The 21376-nt window shown below is 40.8% G+C and overlaps 1 protein-coding gene across 1 annotated transcript in view; it reads left to right on the plus strand.

Moving 5' to 3' along the window:
• The window catches only part of shroom3 (shroom family member 3), a 402329-nt gene that overhangs the window by 33757 nt on the left and 347196 nt on the right, over window positions 1-21376 (plus strand). The window lies entirely within an intron of this gene.

Below are 21376 nucleotides of genomic sequence, written 5' to 3' on the forward strand. Positions count from 1 at the left end.
TTTCCTTCACCAGCTTTTGTGGAATCTGCAGTCGCAGTTGATCTGAATTGAATTTTCAGTTTCAACATTGGTTATGTGACAGCATTCTCACCTCTGAATCTATAGATTCAAGGTTCAGTCCGTAATTTCAGCTGATTCTTCAATGAGCAATTCCTGTGCAGCGTGAAGTGCAGTTGGTAAGTTAAACAGAAGCACTGTGCTGCACTTTGGAGCATCATGCAGGCATGAATAGTGGTATTTTATGACAAATTCCTGTCTTTTTTTTAATTCTCTCCCTGTGGCATTGGGATGAAAAGTGGTGCTGGTAGGAGAATCAGTGGTGCATAGGATTAAATGTGAGCATCCGTAGGGCAATCGACGGATTAATGTATGTGGACAGTAATGGTACTTTGATACTTCAATTTTTGATTAAGTGGCCACATGGATTAGTGGCCAAATATCCTCCTTCACAGATAAGGTTTGTGAGTATACTTGTATTAGAGACCAAACCTCAGAGGTCAGCTACTTACTGACTTAATTTAACAACATAATACAGTAGGTTTTACATGCTTTTTAAATTTTACTTTAACCAAATTCTCTCTGGAGCATTGAAGCTCTTCTCTACCACCCATTAGCTCCTTGTCTTTGCCAAAATGTGTGTCCTCCATCAGAGCTGAACAATTTCCTTTAGATAGCTGAGCACAGAATTTTCTCGAAGTGTAGAGTAGGCAATTACATTTTAATGAAATTTATAATTACTGTAATCGTAATTCTTAATTTTTCATCATTTAATTTTTTTTAAGAGGAGAAGTACATCAGTATCTTTACTTATCTTTACTTGCCTTTTCCTGTTGTTTCCCCTCCATGTTCAGTTTATTAAAAACACTGAATAAATTGTACCACAGTGTCACCTTGCATTTAGTGTTACTCCAGCAGGTGGCAGGCAGAGATTGGACTGGACTTGATCAAAAATTGGCACAGTGTCAATTTTGGGGAGTTTAATGGAGGGTTTCTCCCCATGAGCTCTAGTGGATTATCTCTCTGAATTCTCTGCTGCTCGCCTCATTATGTCTGCACCACGTCTTTGAGGCACTGTTGTTGTCTTATCCTGCTGCTGGGAGCTCTCGGGATTTGCTCTGTGGATACCCTTACTTAAAGTCCAGCTGAGTACCAGGTTAAACTCTGTCAGCCACAACTAACCCTTCACAGTACACATAGTAGGAAGGGAATGAAAAAGAAAATCTTTTGCGGGCACATAAGTGGCATGGGTGACCCGTCATTGGAAATAAAATCTCAAGTTCATGGAAGTTAACTTACATCATTACCTGTTTAGATGTTATTATAATTGCAGCTGCAAGAGTCAAGCTGCAAGTGGTTACCCGACCTTGGCACCTTGGCAACCCTGACAAAAGGATTGCTACTCTTTCCCTAAGTCCATGAGTAGTTTCTTGTCAATATTCAACATGTGAGCAATACACTTTAGATTGCCTTCAAACAGCTGAGAATGCTAACCTTTATTAAACTACAGAAAAAGCAAAGAACAAACAAAAATATTTTCATTTGTTTTTGGGACGAAAGAGGTGCTGCTGAACTTTCGAACAACCAGAAATTTATAGTCAATGACAATCTCCAACATTAGAGAACCTAACCACTTCCACTTGATATTCAATGATATTCTCATCACTGAAGCCCTCAAAATCAAAAAAATCCAGGGGATTAACAAAAACTGTACTACATATATAATTACTATGGCTATAAGAGCATGTCACAAGCTGAGAATCCACCACTGATGCTTAATAGCAGCAGGATGTAGTTTCTACAAGATGCATTGTAGCAAATCACCAAGGCTTATTTTGCTGCACTATCTAAATCCACAGCCTGTACCTCCTAGAACCACAAGGAGAATAGATTTATGAGATGGCCTCTGCCTGCAAGTTCCCCTCCAAGCCACACACCATCCTGACTTGGAAGTATATTGCTGTTCCTTCACTGCCCATGGATCAAAATCCTGGAATTCCCTCCTGATCAGCCTTGGGAATTTATTCCGTGGTCTGCTGCATTTCAAGAAGGCAGCTTACCACCACCTCATATTCTCCAGGGCAGTTTGGGCTTGGTAATAAACGCTGACCCAGCCAGCGACATCCATATCTTGTGAATGAGTAAGAAAAAATGCCATAGGACATTTTGCATCCTTCTGAGAGAATAGATAGGACTGCTCTTTACCATCACATGAAAGGCAGCACATCCGACAGTATGGCTGCACTTCAGCACTGCGCTAAGTGTCAGCCTAGATTGTGTGTGGAAGCCTGGAGTGGGTGTGAACCAGCAACATTCTGACTCCGAGAGAATGCAGCTACTGAACCAAGTTAAATGAATACCAAGTTACAATGAAATACTGTTGACATGCTCATTTTGCAATTGGTTGTACCAGTTTCAAAATTGAAGTGGATATTTTTCAAGATAATTGATTTTGAATTACCAGAGTGTTAATATGAATATATTTCTGATGGACAAAATTCGGATTCACTTGAGGAGCGAATGCCATGTTTTTGAAAATGGTAGAACCAGTGTCTTTATTGATTTTTGTATGCAGCACCCATGGTGCTAATGACATTGATAATTGTGGGAGTATCCCAGCAACAGAAAACAAGGCAAAATGTGTTGTCTATTGGTACTGTCAGAAATGGTCAAAGTGCTCACACTGCCTGTTCATACACCATCCACTGATGTTTGAAGAAGATCTGCTGCTCTTTAAAGATTGCATACGTACAATTATTTATTTTCTCGCACTGCTCCTTGGAGATCCATATTTTAATGTGGATGTGCTGAACTTTAGGGCAGTATGTATCTGAAAGCATTGTGCAATTGCTTCCACGCGAAACCATGAGTTACAATTCAAAATAAGTGTTTGTGTAACGTAAAAGCATAATGACACTGACTGTATGGGTATAATTGTTGATGAGTTGTACTGTAAAGTATAATAGTCGAAGTAAAGTTCAGATAACAAAGGTCAAATTCCTGACCAAATTAATATAACGTGAAAAATCCCTTTTTGAAGATTACACTTCAGAAGGGAACAATTGAACTATTAATGCTAATACATTCTACTTCCTTGGTATTCTCAAAAGCACAAGTAATTAATTGACCAATACTTGTTCGCATGTGGAGGGAAATTACATTCGTATTCTCTCCACTCAACCTCAGTGCTGTACTTCAGATATTCTGTATCACAATAAAGCCTTCACAATTATACTATAGTTGGGTCCTTTTATTTAGCACACATGGAAGGAATTCCTTTTGTATAGATAATTGTCTGTTGGCCGCAGATTTTTGGTCATGTGACATTATGAACAGTCTAGACTGTTTCCAGGAGGAGCTGAGTGAGAAATGATTGTTGCAGCTTGAGGCACCAATCTCAGTCAAAGTAAATGCATTTGAAATGAGAGGGTGACAGTTCTGTTTAAATAAAAAAGTATGCTGCTTTAGTTTGATAGCTGAATCTTTCTTGTACCGAAATTATTCTGTCTGAAATGATTACATTTCCCTGCAGTTGTACAAAACAAACAGCCACACCGGAGATCAGTATTAATACCAGGTACATATTTATTCAGAGATAATGGCAACTGCAGATGCTGGAGAATCCAAGATAACAAAGTGAGGCTGGATGAACACAGCAGGCCCAGCAGCATCTCAGGAGCACAAAAGCTGACGTTTCGGGCCTAGACCCTTCATCTTCAATTCTCTGTTCTACGTGATGAATTGTATTTTCTTTGATTTGTGTTTGGATCCTGGACTCCATTTCATTGGGAACTGATGGTAAAGGCAGAGTGAGTAATTAGACATGGAGACTGTGTCAACATTGAAGATGATCTAATTTGGGTAAGAGATAGAAAGTTGACAGAAAGCGAAATAAAGAGATGTGGAATTAGCTAGAGGATAAGCAGCAATTGCCTTCTTTACTTGTTGCAATTTGCATGAAATGTTTTAATTACCTTCACAGTTGCCTGTCTGCATCAGAATGGTACATAAAATTGTATGTATCAGCTTACATGATTATAAATTGCTGGTTTTAAGTGTCTTTTTCTCTGAAAAAAAGGATTGTACCAGTTCTTTTATTTTCCAAGATGCAGGCATTTTGCTTATCTCTTCCTTCTTATACTTTGTAAATCAAATGCATATGATCATCCTGCTGAATGTTTTTCTGGCTGAACTTCACATGTTGTTAAAGCTTTGAAAATTCAACTTTGTCTTTCAATGTATCTACCAGCTGTCTCTTTCCGAAATGCTGCAAAGACTAAGGTAGGGAAGAAGAATCTTGTGTATTGTCTTTTTTTCTGAAATGGAGCAGGCATTGTGCCAACGTCCACTTTGGGAACATATCATGCTGCAAGAAGTTTTAAATTCAGTGAATCACAGTCCTGGAATCTAATCTCTTTGAGATTTTGAACAACTTGAAATTGAGCCAGTATAATTAATGATGTTAGCAATCAACTTTTAGCCTGAGTGGATTTAACTTTGTCTAGAATTCCTCCAAGGCTGAAATTCCTCCTGCCCATAAAGAAAATAGGAGGCCATTTCCTTTGTGTGTCCCCTCGTAACTAACTCCAGATCTTAGCGTCATTATCAGAAATTTCAGAACCACAGGTTCACCTCCCAATCAATAGAAGAGGAGATGTGGGACACTCATCTAAAACTATGGGCAGCAATCTCCATATAGATTGAGAACAAAACATATAGAATTAGTGTGGTTTATTTCTATGTGTAGTAACTTGTATTTACATAATATTTTATCCAAGAGATGTCCAAAGATTGATTTTCTTTCAATAGTTTCATCACTTCTGAGGACATAACAGTCAATTTGCAAGATTTCTCAAAAAGCAAAGAAAAGGAATGATTAGTTAATCTGTTATGAGTGCTGTGGGCAAAGAACTTGATCGTTGCTGAAAGATATGCTTGGTTAAAGCTTTTCATCTTGTACTCATCAGAATAATTTGTAAGCAATACCAAAGTAAAGAGAAGCAATTGTTTACACTGGATGAGGCGAGAGCTAATTGGTTGGTAGTTGGGGAACTAACATTAGTAGTGGTGTGGCTATGGGCACTGCATGAGTTAATGATTGCTGACAATTAACTGCCAATCTTTATTTAAATATTAGATCATGCAGGCTGACTCTGAATGATTAAGCCATCACCCTTAGAAATTAACTAGAGAATGGCCATCTTCTATTTTGTTTGCATTGAAACTTGTGCTGTCTGGGTACATGTTCTTTCCATGTGCAAGAATAGCCCTGTGCATCATATCTGCAGCTTCCAGTGCATGTGAGTGCAAGCCCAAATGACAATCCTAAATTGGCTGTCAGCATAACCCTTTGCACACTCAGGATCATGTAGCAACTTTTGTCCTGTTACACAATCAGTTCTGATGTTAGATCCTGTGTACGTTTGGCAAGCACAGGCTAGTTGGGTATGGGCAATACCTTTGTTATTGCAAACAGTGAAAAGAATATGCTGATAGATATGATCTGCCAGTCTTTGGTAGGTATGACTTGTATATCTAGCTTCACAGAGGTACTATAATTTCTTTGCAGCCAGAAATAACTTATGGACACACTTTGCTTGTTTCAATGCAACAAAATGGGTGGCAGCCATTCTCTGGATGAAGGGTCTAGGCCCGAAACGTCAGCTTTTGTGCTCCTGAGATGCTGCTTGACCTGCTGTGTTCATCCAGCTTCACACTTTATTATCTTGGATTCTCCAGCATCTGCAGTTCCCATTATCTCCGGCAGCCATTCTCTGGTTCATTTCTCAGGGCCATATCTTGATTAATCAGAGTAGCGTTTTGGTATTTTCTGAGGTTCTCCTGAAGAGTGCAAGACGAAAACCTTCAGCAGGATGTAATTATTTTTTCAGCAATACTGGATGAGAATTGTTAACTAGAGCACTGGGAGAACCACTGGGATGGTTTAAACTAGACTAACAGGGGTTGGCGAGCAGATTTGTAATTCAGAGGATGAGGTATTCAGCCTTCCAACAGACGCAAGAGGGAATGAGGTTGTTGATAAAGAAATGTAGTCATTGGAGTATAATTGTGGACACAGGGATGGTTTGAATTGTGCATACTTCAATGCTAGAAGTATCAGAAGTAAGGTGGATGAACTTAGAGCATGGGTCATTACTTGGAACTACGATATCGTGGCCATTACAGAAACTTGGGTAACTCAGGGACATGGTTGTTGGAAGTTCTGGGAAATGGGGAGGGTGGTAAAAGAGGCAGGGGAGTGGCATTGCTAGTCAGGTGTAGTATAACAGCTACTGAAAGGCAGTTCGTGAGTGATATGTCTACACAGTCAGTTTGGTTGAGGTCAGGAACAAGAAAGGAGCAGTCACTTTGTTGCGGGTTTTTTACAGACCCCCTAATAGTTGCAGAGGAGGAGAGGAGTGGATTATGAGGCAGAAACTGGAAAGGTGCAGAAGTCACAGGGTTATAGTCATTGGTGACTTCAACTTTCCAAATATTGATTGGAAACTTTGTAGCTGTAACTGTTCGGATGGATCGGATTTTGTCCAGTGCATTCAGAAAGGATTCCTGACACAGTATGTGGATAGACCAATGTGACGAGAGGCCACTTTGGATTTGGTGCTTGGCAATGAACCAGGCCAAGTGTTAGACCTGTTGGTAGGAGACCATTTTGGCGGTAGCCATCGTAACTCTGTTACTTTTACAATAGTCATGGAAGAGGATAGGTACATACAGCAGAGTAATGTTTATAATTGGGGGGAAGGGTAATTACAATTCTGTTAGGCAAGAAATGGGTAACATAAATGGGGAATAGATGCTGTCAGGGAAGAGCACTATTGAAATGTGGAGATTGTTTAAGGAATGCATACTGTGTGTGCTCGATATGTTTGTCCCGAGCAGGCAGGGAAGATGCGTTCGAGTGAGAGAGCCTTGGTTCTCAAGAGAGGTTGAACGACTGGTTAAGAGGAAGAAGGATGCTTATATAAGGTTTAGGAAACAAGGATCAGAAAAGGCTCCAGAGGGATACAAGTTCGCCAGGAGGGAGCTGAGGAAAGGGTTTAGGAGAGCTATAAGGGGGCATGAGAAAACCTTGGCAGATAAGATCAAGGAAAACTCCAAGTCTTTTTAAACGAGGAATAAGAGAATGATCAGTGAAAGGGTATGGTCGATCAAGGATTGTAAAGGGAAGTTGTACACAGAGCCTAAAGAGGTCCTTAATGAATACTTTTCTTCGATATAGGAGGACAGTGTGAAACAGGGTGGTAGACTAGAGGAGGTTGATGTTAGTAAGGAAGATGTGCCAGGAATTTTAAGGAAGTTGAAGATAGATAAGTCCCCTGGGCCTGATGGGATTTATTCATGGATTCTATGCGAAGTGAGCAAAGAGATCACAGGGCCTTTGGCGATGATCTTTTCATCCTCACTGTCTACGGATACAGTGCCGGAAGATTGGAGAGAGGCAAACGTCATTTCCTTGTTCAAAAAAGGGAACAGGGATAACCCCAGAAATTATAGGCCAGTTAGTCTTATGTCAGTGGTGAGCACATTATTGGAAAGGGCTTTGAGAGACAGGATTTATGATCACTTGGAAAGGCACAGTTTGATTCATGACAGTCAGCATGGATTTGTGAGGGGTAGATCATGCCTCATAAAACTTACTGAATTCTTTGAAGAGATGACCAAACACATTGATGAAGGTAGAGCAGTGGATGTGATATAGATGGATTTAAGTAAGGCTTTTGATAAGGTTCCCCATGGTAGGCTCATGCAGAAGGTAAGGAGGTGTGGGATGAGGGAAGTGTGGTAGATTGCATTCAGAACTGGCTGACACTTAGAAGACAAAGGGTGGTAGTGGACGGAAAATATTCAACATGGTGCTCAGTTACGAGTCGTGTACCACAAAGGTCTGTTCTGGGTTCTCTTCTATTTGTGATTTTTGTAAATGATTTGGATGAAGGAGTGAAAGGGAGGATTAGCAAGTTCACGGACGATACGAAGATGGGTCACGTTGTGGACGCGTGGAGGGCTGTTCTAGGTTACAAAGGGCCATTGATAAGATGCAGAGCTGGGCTGAGAAGTGGCAGTTGGAGTTTAACCCTGAAAAGTGTGAGGTGATTCATTTTGGAAGGAAAAATTTGAAAGCAGAATACAGGGTTTAGGGAAAGATTCTAGGCAGTGTGGTGGAGCAGAGGGATCTTGGGGTTCATGTTCACAGTTCCCTGAGAGCTGCCACCCAGGTGAATAGAGTTGTTAAGAAGGCATATGGTGTGTTAGCTTTCATTAATAGAGGGATTGAGTTCAAGAGCCGTGAAGTTATGCTCCAGCTGTACAAAAGCCTGGTTCAGCCACATTTTGAGTATTGTGTCCAGTTCTGGCCGCCTCATTACAGGAAAGATGTGGAGGCATTAGAAAAGGTGCAGAGGAGATTTACCAGGATGTTGGCTGGAATGGAGGGAAGTTCTTACAAGGAAAGGTTGAGAGAGCTATGGCTTTTCTCTTTAGAATGACGAAGGAGGTCAGGTGACTTGATAGAGGTGTACAAAATAATCAGAGGATAGGTAGACTAGATAGCCAGAGACTTTTTCCCTTGGGTGGAGGTAGCTATTACGAGGGCAGTATCGTTTTAAAGTGAGTGGAGGTAGATACAGGAGAGACGTCAGAGGTAGGTTCTTTACTCAGAGAGTGGTAGGGGCGTGGAATGCAGGTCGGAGAGGGTAGTGGAGTCGGCCTCATTAGGGATATTTAAGCGGCTATTAGATAGGCGTATGGATATTAGTATAAGGTAGGATTGGAGGTTAGATAGACATTTGCTTTAGGGTAAAAGTTTGGCACAATATCCTAGGTCCAAGGGCTTGCACTGTCCTGTACTGTTCTATGTTCTGAGTTCTAATACTAAATAAAAACTAAAAGATCTGGGGATGCTTTAAATGAGGGACAAAATCAGAAATTGCTGAAAAAGCTCAGCAGGTCTGGCAGCATCTGTGAAGAAAAAGTCTGAGTTAACATTTTGGATCCGGTGGCCCTTCCTCAGAACAGAACTTTTCTGAAGAAGGGTCCAGACCAGAAATGTCAGCTCTCCTGCTGCTCTGATGCTGCTCGGCCTGCTGTGTTCATCCAGCTCTGCGCCTTGTTGTCTCTGATTCTCCAGCATCGGCAGTTCCTACTATCTCTCTCAACTAAAAGGAAAGCATCTTCTCCTAAAAGATTGAGCCAACGCCTTTATTTTATGCTTGGTGTTTTGTTTTTCAGGTTGTATACCTGAGCCATGATAATGAAATACATGAATAAAATAATTCAATGGCTTCTGTAGAATCAGACCCTTCGAAGAAACATAGAAAATAGATGCAGGAGTAGGCCATTTGGCCCCTCGAGCCAACACCACTATTCAGTGTGATCCCGCCCTCTCCCCGTACCCCTTGAACCTTTTAGCCGCAAGGTCCATGTCCAGCTCCCTCTTGAATAAATCTAATGATCTGGCCTCAACCGCTTCTTCTGGGAGAGAATTTCACAGGTTCACAAGTCTCTGGGTGAAAAACTTCTTCCTCATCTCAGACCTGAATGGCTTACCCTTTATTCTTAGACTGTGACCCCCAGTTCTTGACTTCTCCAACATCGGGAAAATTCTTTCCACATCTAGCGTGTCCGGTACAGTCGAGATTTTACATATTTCAATGAGAACCCACTCCTCATTCTTCTAAATTCCAGTGAATGCAAGCCCAGTTGATCCAGTCTTTCCTTGTATGGCAGTTCTGCTATCCCGGTGAATCAGTCTGGTGAACCTTCGCTGGGCTCTCTCAATAGCAAGGACTGAACACCTTTGTGAGGTGTGGAAGCAGTGCTCACACCGCACAGTTTATTTTCTCTTTGGCAGCAGGCAATGTCATTTTACCTTGAGTTTCATTTTTCTTTGAGTTAAGGAATGAAAATAATGACTAAGATATTCATTATAGATTAATATTCCACATAGCAATATTCAATTCAATCAAGTAAGTGAGAAATGGACATAATTTCATTGTATTTTCAGCTTGAGTAAGCAGTATTGTTTGTATTTTTGAAGAATAAATTCCAGTACTTGATCAGTTACAGTAAAAATGTAATTATATTTCATCTACTTTTAGAAAATATTCCTGTATGCTACATGTTTATAGGAATTGAATAACAAATCATCCTGATTGAGAATTCTGCACATGCATACCCATGGAAATTTGAACCTCTCAACTCTACATAGAAGAGATATAATTACATGTTTTAACTTTGTCATTGTACTAACTACTTGCCCCTCACGGACAGTTACCCAGCAGCTGCTTGTAACATTCCCATCCACTGCTCTTACATCCTCGCCTGCTCCCCAAGTTGGGAATCTTCTGGTTCAGCTTGGAATCCCTTTGCCCTTGGTTCACTGGCCAGTGCCAACATTGCTGGCATCCACAGAGAGGAATATTTGATCAAATGTTGGCATTAGCCCGTCTCCGCAAGATCGGGAAATCCTGCATTGAAGGGTCTGGCTAAGTTTCTTCAACAAGAAGGAAGAGCCATATAAAAGACCAATTCAAAATGAATGGAAGCGATCTGCTTGAATTGCAAGTTGCATCCCCCAGCTTCAGTGATGGAGAGAAGAAATTTGAAGCTAATATCAGGTGGTTAAGAATGAGCCAGAGATCATGGAATCTTCGAAAAGAGGCCTGGGACTTTTGACTGAGGCTGAGTGGAGATGTTATTCAGTATTGATATTTCCATCAAGTGTGCAAATTTGCAAAAAATTTCAATATCTTGGAAGTAATTAATTTACATGTCTCTGTTAAACAGAATATTATTGAATAGTATGTGAAAGGACAACTATGATTTATCAATTTTGTGCCTGTATGTGCAAGAGACAGATATGCATAGAAGGTATACATTATTCTTTTGACCTATGCTTAATTAAAATAAATAATATTTGTAAATATTATATAAATAATAATTAGGAAAGGTGATAGAATAGTGCTGTTATAGCTAGGCTATTAATCTGGAGAGCCAGGTAATGTCCTGGGGACCTGAGTTCAAATACCACTATGGAAGATGGTGGAAGTTGAATTTAAAATTTAAAAACTCTGGAATTAAAAGACTAATGTTGACCATGAAACCATTGTCGATTGTCGGAAACAAAAAATCTGGTTCGTTAATGTCCTGTAGGGAAGGAAACTGTCATCTTTACCTGACCTGGCCTATATGTGACTCCAGACCCACAGCAATGTGGTTGAATCTCAGCTGCCCTCTGGGCAACTATGGATGGACAATGAATGCTGGCCTAGCCAGTGATGCCTGCCTCGTGTGAATGAATAATAAAAAAAACATTGTCACCCAGAACAGAATATTCAATAACGATCTGTGACAGTGATGTCAAACAACAACGGCGGCACGGTGGCTCAGTGGTTAGCACTGCAGCCTCACAGCACCAGGGACCCGGGTTCGATTCCAACCTCGGACGACTGTCTGTGTGGAGTTTGTACATTCTCCCCGTGTCTGCATGGGTTTCTTCCGGGTGCTTCGGTTTCCTCCCACAGTCCAAAGATGTGCAGGCTAGGTGGATCGGCCATGCTAAATTGCCCGTAGTGTTCAGGGGTGTGTGGGTTATAGGGGGATGGGTCTGGGTGGGATGCTTCAAGGGACAGTGTGGACTTGTTGGGCCAAAGGGCCTGTTTCCACACTGTAGGGAATCTAATCTAATCTAATCTAATCAATAAATTTGTGAGTTACCTATAAGCCCACAAAGTTCTTTGTCACTTGGGTGCAAAGCTGACTTCAAAACCTATTTCAAATGTTCAGTGTTATGATTGCACTGATGAGAATACTGGGCAGGTCAGATTCTAGAGTGAGACCTGAGTTGACAGTTTTTTTTATCATGGAGGTCAGTTATTGAACGTATTCACAATGGGCTACAGATGTACTTTTAACAAAAGAATATAAAATATAATGATGCACATTATCACAGATTCTAATGTATTATCTCAGAGCATTACAGGACCTTGATCAGATGTACCAATGGGCTAAGGAGTGGCAAATGGATTTTAATTTAGATAAGTGTGAGGTGCTGCATTTCGGTAAGACAAACCAGGGCAGACCTTGAACAGTAAATGGTAGTTCCCTGGGGAGTGTTGCCAAACAAAGAAACCCAGGGATACAGATGCCTAGCTCCTTGAAAGTGGACTGGCAGGTAGACTGGGTGGTGAAGAAGGCATTTGGCACACTTGCCTTCGTTAGTCAGTGTGTTGAGGAGAGGAGTTGGGACGTCGTGTATAGGACATTGGTGAGACCACTTTTGGAATACTGTGTACAGTTCTAATCGCCTTTCTATAAGAAGGATGTTAGAACATGGAACATAGAACATAGAACATAGAACAGTACAGCACAGTACAGGCCCTTCGGCTCACAATGTTGTGCCGACCTAATTTCCTACTCTAAGATCAAAACTAACCTGCATACCCATCATTTTACTATCATCCAAGAGTTGCTTAAGCATCCCTAATGTATCCTATTCTACTACTACCACTGGCAGTGCATTCCATGCACCCAGTACTCTCTGTGTAAAGAACCTACCTCTGACATCTCCCCTATATCTTCCTCCAGTCACCTTAAAATTACATCCCCTTATGATAGTCATTTCCACGCTGCAAAAAAGTCTCCAGCTACCCATTCTATCAATGCCTCTCATCAACTTGTACACCTCTGTCAAGTCACCTCTCATCCTTCTTCTCTCCAATGAGAAATGCCCTAGCTCCCTCAACCTTTCCTCATAGGACCTGCCCTCCAGTCCAAGCAGCATCCTGGTAAATCTCCTCTGCACCCTCCCTAAGCTTTCATATCCTTCCTATAATGAGGCGACCAGAACTGAACACAATATTCCAAGTACAGTCTTAGAAGAGTTTTATAGAGCTGCAGCATAACTTCGCAGCTCTTAAACTCAATTCCCCTGCCAATGAAAGCCAATACACCGTGCGCATTCTTAACAAATCTATCAACTTTTGTAGCAACTTTGAGGGATCTACGGATGTGGACCCTAAGATCCCTCTGTTCCACCGTACTGCCAAGAATCCTGCCATTAACCCTGTATTCTGCATTCAAATATGACCTTCCAAAATGAATCCGGGTTGAATTCCATCTGCCACTTCTTTGCCCAGCTCTGCATCCTGTCAATGTCCCATTGCAACCTACAACAGCCCTGCGCACTATCCACAGCTCCAGCAACCTTTGCGTCATCGCCAAACTTACTTACCCACCCTTCCAAATCTTTACCCAAGTCATTTATAAAGATCACAAAGAGCAGAGGTCCCAGGATCCCTGCTGAACACCATTGGTCACTGAGCTCTGGGCTGAATACTTTCCATCCACTACTATCCTCTGTCTTCTATTGGACAGCCAACTCTGTATCCAGTTTTGTTTGGATGAAACAAACATCAAATGGCACTTTTTGTATTTTGAAGCAAAGCTGGGAGATCTCTTGGGTGACTTAGGACCAATAGTTATCCAGCAATCAACATCACAAAACATTATCCAGGCATCATTTCATTGTTGTTTGGAGGATCTTACTGTGTGCACATGGATTGCTGTGCTTCCCACATTAATGAAAACGGTGATTACATTTCATTGTCTGTAATATGCTTTGAGACATTCAGTGGTTGCAAAACGTACACTGTAAAAGGAAATGCTTCTTTTCACAGCAAGACCCCACAGTGCGGCAAACAACTGACTGTTAACTACAGGCTTAGTTTAAAACTTAAACAAGGCAGTTTGCCTGTGATTAGTCAAAGCATTGCCCTCATAAATGAACCACAGAACACTATCACTCATTTTGTTGATTCAAAATAAATATTTTGTGTGTGGTGTTGGTTATGTGGTAGTGATGGCCGGGACATCTTCAATTCTTTAAGATTGTGCTTTAGGATCTTTCAATTTCATATAATGTGGTAGTTGGGGCCTCATTTAATTCCAGCTTAAATTAGTCACTTCTGATTATACGTAGTACTTAGTGCAAGCAGACTAAATGTTATAATTAGGCCTAGATTCTATGCACATGTTTCTGGAGGAGGGTTGAATCATGATTTTCCTACTCAGGAGGTGAGTGTGAAATCTACTGAGCCAAGGCTGATAACACATCAAATGATCATGAAAGATTGAAGTTATTGAGTATTACTGAAGTGAGATGTTTGCCAATGCCATACACGATTGAGGGACTACATAAGGAGAGGAGTTAGTCAGAAATAGAAAATATAACTAAACTCTGCCATTCTTCCCTTCCTAAATTACCTGCAACATCAGATCTCAATGGTCATCTTACTTAGTTGGAACCCAATAGTAGTATATTATTTAATCAAATTTGAAATGTCTTACTGACTGTATATGAGTTTAGTGAACTAACAGATATTTCTGCTGCAATCAATCCAAACAGTGATGGCTGGAAGATAGCCCAGGCATTGGCAGCGATACCTTCTACTCCACCCTTGCCATCAACCCATATTGATAAACTTGAGGGTGCAGAAATGATTTACAAGGATGTTGGCAGGACTGGAGGGCTTGAGCTATAGCGTGAGGCTGAATTGGCAGGGGCTTATTACCGTGGAGCATCAGAAGTTGAGGAGTGGCTTTATAGAGGCTTATAAAATCATGAAGGTAATGGATAGCGTGAATAGCCAAGGTCTTTTTCCTTGGGTGGGGAAGTCTAAAACTAGAGGACATAGGTTTACGGTGAGAGAAGAAAGATTTAAAAAGAACCTGAGGGGTAACTTTTTTATGCAGAGGGTGGAGGTGTGTGTCTGGAATGAGCTGACAGAGGAAGTGGTGGAGGCTGGTGTAATTACAACATTTAAACAGCATCTGGATGGGTATTTGAGTAGGAAGGGTTTGGCGGGATATGAATGAAATGCTGGCAAATAGGACTAAGCCAGATCGGGATATCAGCTCTGTGCAGACGAGTTCGACTGAAGAGTCTCTTTCCGTGCTGGGTGACTCTGACTTCTACACTCCCGACCATTCAAAGACACACAAACCTCAGTCACGCTGTCTGCAGGCACTAAAGTTCCTTCTTCAGTATCATAGTTTTAATTAGTTTCTGTATTCTCTCATTGCCGTTTTATCTATGTCTGTTTTCTCAATGTCTGTTCCTGAGGTCATTCAGTGAGTTGCTAACTAGTTAACGTATTCCTTATATCTCAACAACTTTGCAGAATGTCGTCTTCATCTTGTACCTCAAAAAGCTGCTGCTTGTGGAGCTTTTCTCTTCCTCCTAAGATAGTCAGGACTTGTCTTCAGCCCATGCTATTTAAAACAGCACCTCTGCTGTTTGGGACCTCTTCTCTCAATGAAAATACACACAATCTAATTTCTTCTGAATTGTTCTGGATTGCATTGAACTGTTCACCTCATTTAAATATCTGTAGCCGAATCAAACCTCCATATTCCCCAATCACTGCTCACAGAACAAAACTACAATTAAATTAAAACCCATATCTCTCCTTCCAACACACAGACTAAAAATATAATTTCAACTTAAAGCTATACATTGTTCTTCCATTTTAGAATCCAAGCTTTCAAACAGTAATGCTACATTATGAACATTCATTACACCAGGCATGGTGCGGAACGGAAAAAGTGTGTTTACACTAATCAGGGAAATGTCTTTACTGGACCTGTAGGCCACAGTCACTTCAAGGAACTCAGAGATAGTAAGAATTGCCAATACTGGAGTCTGAGATAACATAGTGTGGAGCTGGAAGAACACAGCAGGCCAGGCAGCATCAGAGGAGCAGGAAGGTTTGATGTTTTGGTTCAGGACCCATCGTCAGGAATGGGGAGTAGAAGGGAGCTTTGAAATAAACAGAGAAGGGATGAGGTTAGTGGGTAGGAGATGGGGTGGGGCTTGAGGTGGGAGGACAGGTTAGGGAGGCAGGGACGAGCTGGGCTGGTTTTGGGATGCAGTCAGAGGAGGGGAGATTTTGAAGCTTGTGAAGTCCACATTGATTCCCTTGGGCTGCAGGGTTCCCAAGCGAAATATGAGATGCTGTTCCTGTGGCTTTTGGGTGGCATCATTGTGGCAGTGCAGGAGGCCCAGGATGGACATGTCATCCGAGGAGTGAGGGGGGAGTTGAAATGGTTCGTGACTGGAAGGTGTAGTTGTTTGTTGCAGATTGAGCGTAGGTTTCCGCAAAAGGGGTCCCCAAGCCTTCTCTTGGTTTCCCCAATGTAGAAGCGGCCACAACGGGAACAGCGGATAACCATTCCTCCCACCTCAAGCCCCACCCCTATCTCCTACCCACTAACCTCATCCCGCCTCCTTGATCTGTCCGTCCTCCCTGGACCGACCTACTTCCAGTCACCTTTACTGGCTCCAATCCCGCCTCTTTAACCTGTCTGTCTCCTCTCCACTCATCTTCTCCTTTATCCATCTTCTATCAACCTCCTCCTCTCTCCCTACTTATTTCAGAATCCCCTACCCCTCCCCCATTTCCGAAGAAGGGTCTCGACCTGAAACGTCAGCTTTCCTGCTCCTCTGATGCTGCTTGGCCTGCTGTGTTCACCCTGCTCTACACCTTGTTATCTAGGATACAGGCAGCAGAGTTTTGGATGTACAGAAGTGTACATAGGATGGAAGGTAAGATGGGGGTCAGTAAAGCTTTGGAGTATTGGAATCTGGAGTTAATGAAGATACAGTGGGGATGGGGCTTCAGCGGTACATGAACAGAGGCTGGTTTAGAGTCAGTCAATGTATTGGAGGAATAAGAAAGAAATCGTGGTGAAGCTCATAACTGTGTTTTGGAGCACACCCCAGGGTCGAATAAGGCATCAAAGTTCGGCGCAAACTCTCTGGTTCAACCCTTGGACAATTGCTAGGGAGAGAATGGAATTGAGTTGCTTTAGTTGAAACAAATGTTAGGTCTGTTTGTGTGGGATGTATGAAACTCCTGGTGATATCTGTGGCGGACCCAGGTTTGTAACTGTTGCAAATAGATAGTTTACCTGCTCTGCTCTCACAATGTGCATTATTAAAAGCTAGTATATTCGCTTTGAACCATAGTTTGGACTGCTTACAATTCTGAGGATGGGTGTTCTGTACTTAAAATCCAATACACAGCTTTCACAGGACTCAGTACAAAAATTCTTGGAACCGAATGATATAGGCAAATCTTTATGAGATAACCTGCACTTTTTTGATGTTAATCTGATTTCCTATTCTACAATGCAGTGTTTAGAAATGATAGATATGTTAGAATCTTTGGTATCCCCATGGATTGCACTTAGTATGACTAGCTAAGGCGCATATTTAGCTACCTCAGGGAATCTTGACTGGCATTAATGTGTGCAATATGGGGAAAGTCATTTAATGACTGTGGGAAAAATGAAATAAAGTCAAAAGATGAATACATAGTCTGTTTCACTAGCCTGCAAAGATAGTATTTCAGATAAGAAATCTAATCTGCTCAGAACACCATTAAAATACCAGATCAGCCTGAGGAAAATAGACTATCTGGAAACCAGTAGCTGAGATTTTTGCAATTAAGGGAATTAAATATAAATGGCAGTATTTGAATGGAATGTCAAACTCTCATTGAATAGAAGTTTATTTTTAAAAGGGCAAATTTCAGTGTATGATGATCATAAATAATTTGCAAAACTCTTTACACAAAAGATTTATTTTGAAACTGTTCTTTGGCTAATAGAGCATATTAAGTGCATTAACTTCTTTTGATGTGGTTGATTGGGCTATCTGCCTGAAGGTTCTGGTTGAAATGAACAAAAAAGCCTTTATCGGATTAAGCTAATGTACCTGATTTCTAGACAGACGGAATATTCACTGTAAAACAAAAATAAAAAATGGACGTCAGGTTGACCTACTGCACTATCTCTGAGTCACCATTTATTGTGGTTCTTGAGGTATACATGTGGTGGAATATGTCACACACAAACTGGTAACCACAGGATGACGTATCCCGTTCATCTAGCTGTTGCCTGAATCTTCACATTGCAGTGTAATGGTTGTGCTGATTCTGAAATTGCATTTAAGAAATCTGCTGTAGTAGCAGGTGATTCCAAGCTGCAATTTGTTTTACACAATAAAATTGAACTGGCAACTTCTTGTACTTCAATGGGAATCAATCCTTTACACAGTGTATCCTTTTCTTGACTTTTCTAGTCAACGGCAGGTCAAATCCATAGTGCCACAAATTCCATTGTGGTTGAGGAGGAAGGTCCCAATCCACCCCATATAAAAACAGGAATCAAGCTCCATTTTGTTGGCAACAGTCTGAAACATACCAACTTTCCAGCCAACTGAACCAAGCAGGTACCAAAGGAGTCCATGTTGCTTTTGGGGCACAATTCAAATCACGCCATTGCAGTTGGTGCAGTTAATAAAAAGCTTGGCTTTTGCATGTATGTTGTAGCCTGGAGCTTTGGTGATGGTGGACACTCCAACTTCCTTCCACCACTTTGCTGACCAAGAGAGCTCCAACTTTCACTGCCTTCTTGGAAGGATTTTAGCTGGATTATGAATGCATTTCTCTCGAGCATCAGGTCCTAGGATGGCATTTAAACTGGAGCTACTGGCTCAGAGGCAGGAATGCAACCCACTGCACTACAGGCTCCCCACACAGTGCATGCTTTGCCCCAGTTTGTTTGTGTTCTGAGGTATGCAAGTTTACATGCTATACTATGTCACAAACATTTAGACCAGCTTCCTTTTGTTAGCATTTCCTCAACAATGTTACATTAGCAATTTTTTAAGTTTAGTTGCATTCAGAATCATGTTGACAGACCTACTTTTTAATTGTGGAAATTTCACGACAAAGAAAATATGGAAATGGTCAACATGTGGATCAACACCTGTGGAGAGAGAAACATCTCGGTTTGATAATCTTTCACTAGAACTGGAAAGTGCTGGAGATTTAAGAAGTTTTAACTAAATATGGAGTTAGGGCAAGAAAACAAGAGAGCCGGTGATAGGGTGGAGGAGAAGTGAGCTTAAATGGCCAAAGCAATGACGTTGTAAGACAAAAGTATATGTCAGCTTGCAGTGTTTTTAAAAAGTGAAAGAGTATATTTAGATGAATTATTGATGGGAAGTGGCAAAATCACCAATGGTTGCTTACAGAAAAATTAAGAAAATGTTTATGATTTGAAATTGTTGAACATATTTAGTCTGGATGGAACTTCTTAGGTTTCTAAACACGCAATTGAGTTCAATAATATTGATCAAGAATTAAGGAGAAAGTTTGTTTAGAACTGATCATTATTATATTGAAAGACAGTGGCAAAGTGGAAATGTAACTAGGTTAGTAATCCACAAGTCTTTGTTAATACTTTTGGGCCACAATTCAAATCACACCATTGCAGTGGTTGCTATTAATAAATCAGGACTATAAAATTAGGCTGCGCAATGGCAATCATATAAACCATTATCAACTTTTATAAAACCCATTTGGTTTACTATCTCATTGAGAAAGGAAATGTGTTGTTTCTACATGAACTGGCCTATTTGGACTCCAGGCTCACAGCAGTGTGTTAACTCTCAATTGCCCACTGAAGCCACTGTGTTCAAATACAATTGAGCATGGGCAACAATTTCTGGCTTTGCCAGCAGTACCCACATCCCATGAAAAAATTCCACAAAGATTACTGTGCTGAAAAGATGATAAACTGATTAAATATTCCTGTAACTCAAGACACTTATGGTACTGACTTTTCTGATATTGAGCTGAACATTTTTGAAGAGACTTTAGTCTAAACAAGTAGTCTATTAAAATTACCATTTTAAGATTGTTTTAGAGCTGCTCAGACCTGAAATTAGCAATTTTTAAGTCCAGTTGTATTCAGAACTGTGTTGACAGACAAACATTTTAATTGTGAAGATTTCAAAACAAAGAAGGGATGGAAATGCCCTGACAAAGGAGCGGCACTCTGAAAACTTGTAATTTTAAATAAACTTGTTGGACAATAGCCTGGTATTGTGTGACCTCTGACTCTGAACTTATTTCTCACCAGCTAAAATTCAGTCTTTTTAGGTGCTTATGTCTGTGTTTGTGTTTCATTTGCAATTTTTTCTTCAATTTCCTCATTTTTCGTCAATGCTACCAAACTGACAAATTGAACGCCTAATGTTCTCATACGTTTATAAGTGACCTGACATTACACTGTCAAAACTGAGGCAACATGCCAAGAATTATTATGAGACTGCATATTATGGATATGCAGTTTTGATTTGCCTCTATATCCCAGGTTGCTCCCAACAAGATTGGAGAGACAGATTGACTAACTGGCTCAATGAAAAGGAAAACATAAGCCTGTATTTTGTAGCCATAATCAAAATGAAACAATTGGTGTTCATCGTCATTACACCTTTGAGAGCAACAGCAGTATGTGGACTCAGCAGAATGCAATGTTGAGGCATCTGGACGGCAATCAATGCAAAACTTTATGAACTGATGAGAGAGTTTTGCTGTTATAACCCCTTGAAGTAGAATGATTTACCTAATGGAATGCAGTGCAACTGGGTTTTTAATTGCTGCAGTAACAGCTTCACTGGCCCTGTGAATTTTGCTTTGATATTGTTATGTCTCACTGGGTGCTGCACTAGAAATCAAGCCCCATTATTCCGAGAGTTATTGAAAAAGTTGAAACTTTTATGAAAATGCAAAATGCCTCGAGTTATCTATCACTTAATCCCAGGCTGACAGAAAGCACAGTTTCTGCACTTAACAAAGATTACTGTATATTGGAAAATTAGTAGATACCAGCTACAAGTAAATGACAATGAACTGTCAACATATAACTTGACCAATTAAAACTATAATCCCCTTGTAAAACTCCGCCAACACACACATGCCAACAGCCACTAACAAATTGTATGTTCCGAGCAGAGGGAAAGACTAGGCAGGCAGTTCAATTGTCCCTGTCCGCAGGGTATGCTGAGATAATCATTTCTGCTTTCCAGACTTGAAGCTTCGAGAATCTCCTTTCTTCAGGTACCTTCACTGCTTGCAGGAGACACAGAGTTCAAAAATATCCAATTAAAAGATTTCTGTTTATAACTTTACACTTCTTCCTTCCACCACTACCTTTTATGGGTCTTTGGTTGCCCACCTCCCCGTATGTCAACTAATTTCCAGGCCTGTACTAATGCTGCATTAGAACAGTGTGGGTTGATGCATTGTCTGATTTATTTTCTCTCTCTTCATTGCTTTTCCATTAGACATCTCATAAGATGTTTCAAAACAAATATTACGATCTTAGTATTTTGGAGATTATATGGGAGCATCTGCTTCTTATCCTTCTGCGTGCAGTCTCCCGAGTATTACAGAGAGATGATTCAGTGGATTTAATTTTGATTCTTGGCATAATCAGACACTTCAAA

Source organism: Stegostoma tigrinum, chromosome 1 (assembly GCF_030684315.1).
Source record: "Stegostoma tigrinum isolate sSteTig4 chromosome 1, sSteTig4.hap1, whole genome shotgun sequence".
NCBI lineage: Eukaryota > Metazoa > Chordata > Chondrichthyes > Orectolobiformes > Stegostomatidae > Stegostoma > Stegostoma tigrinum.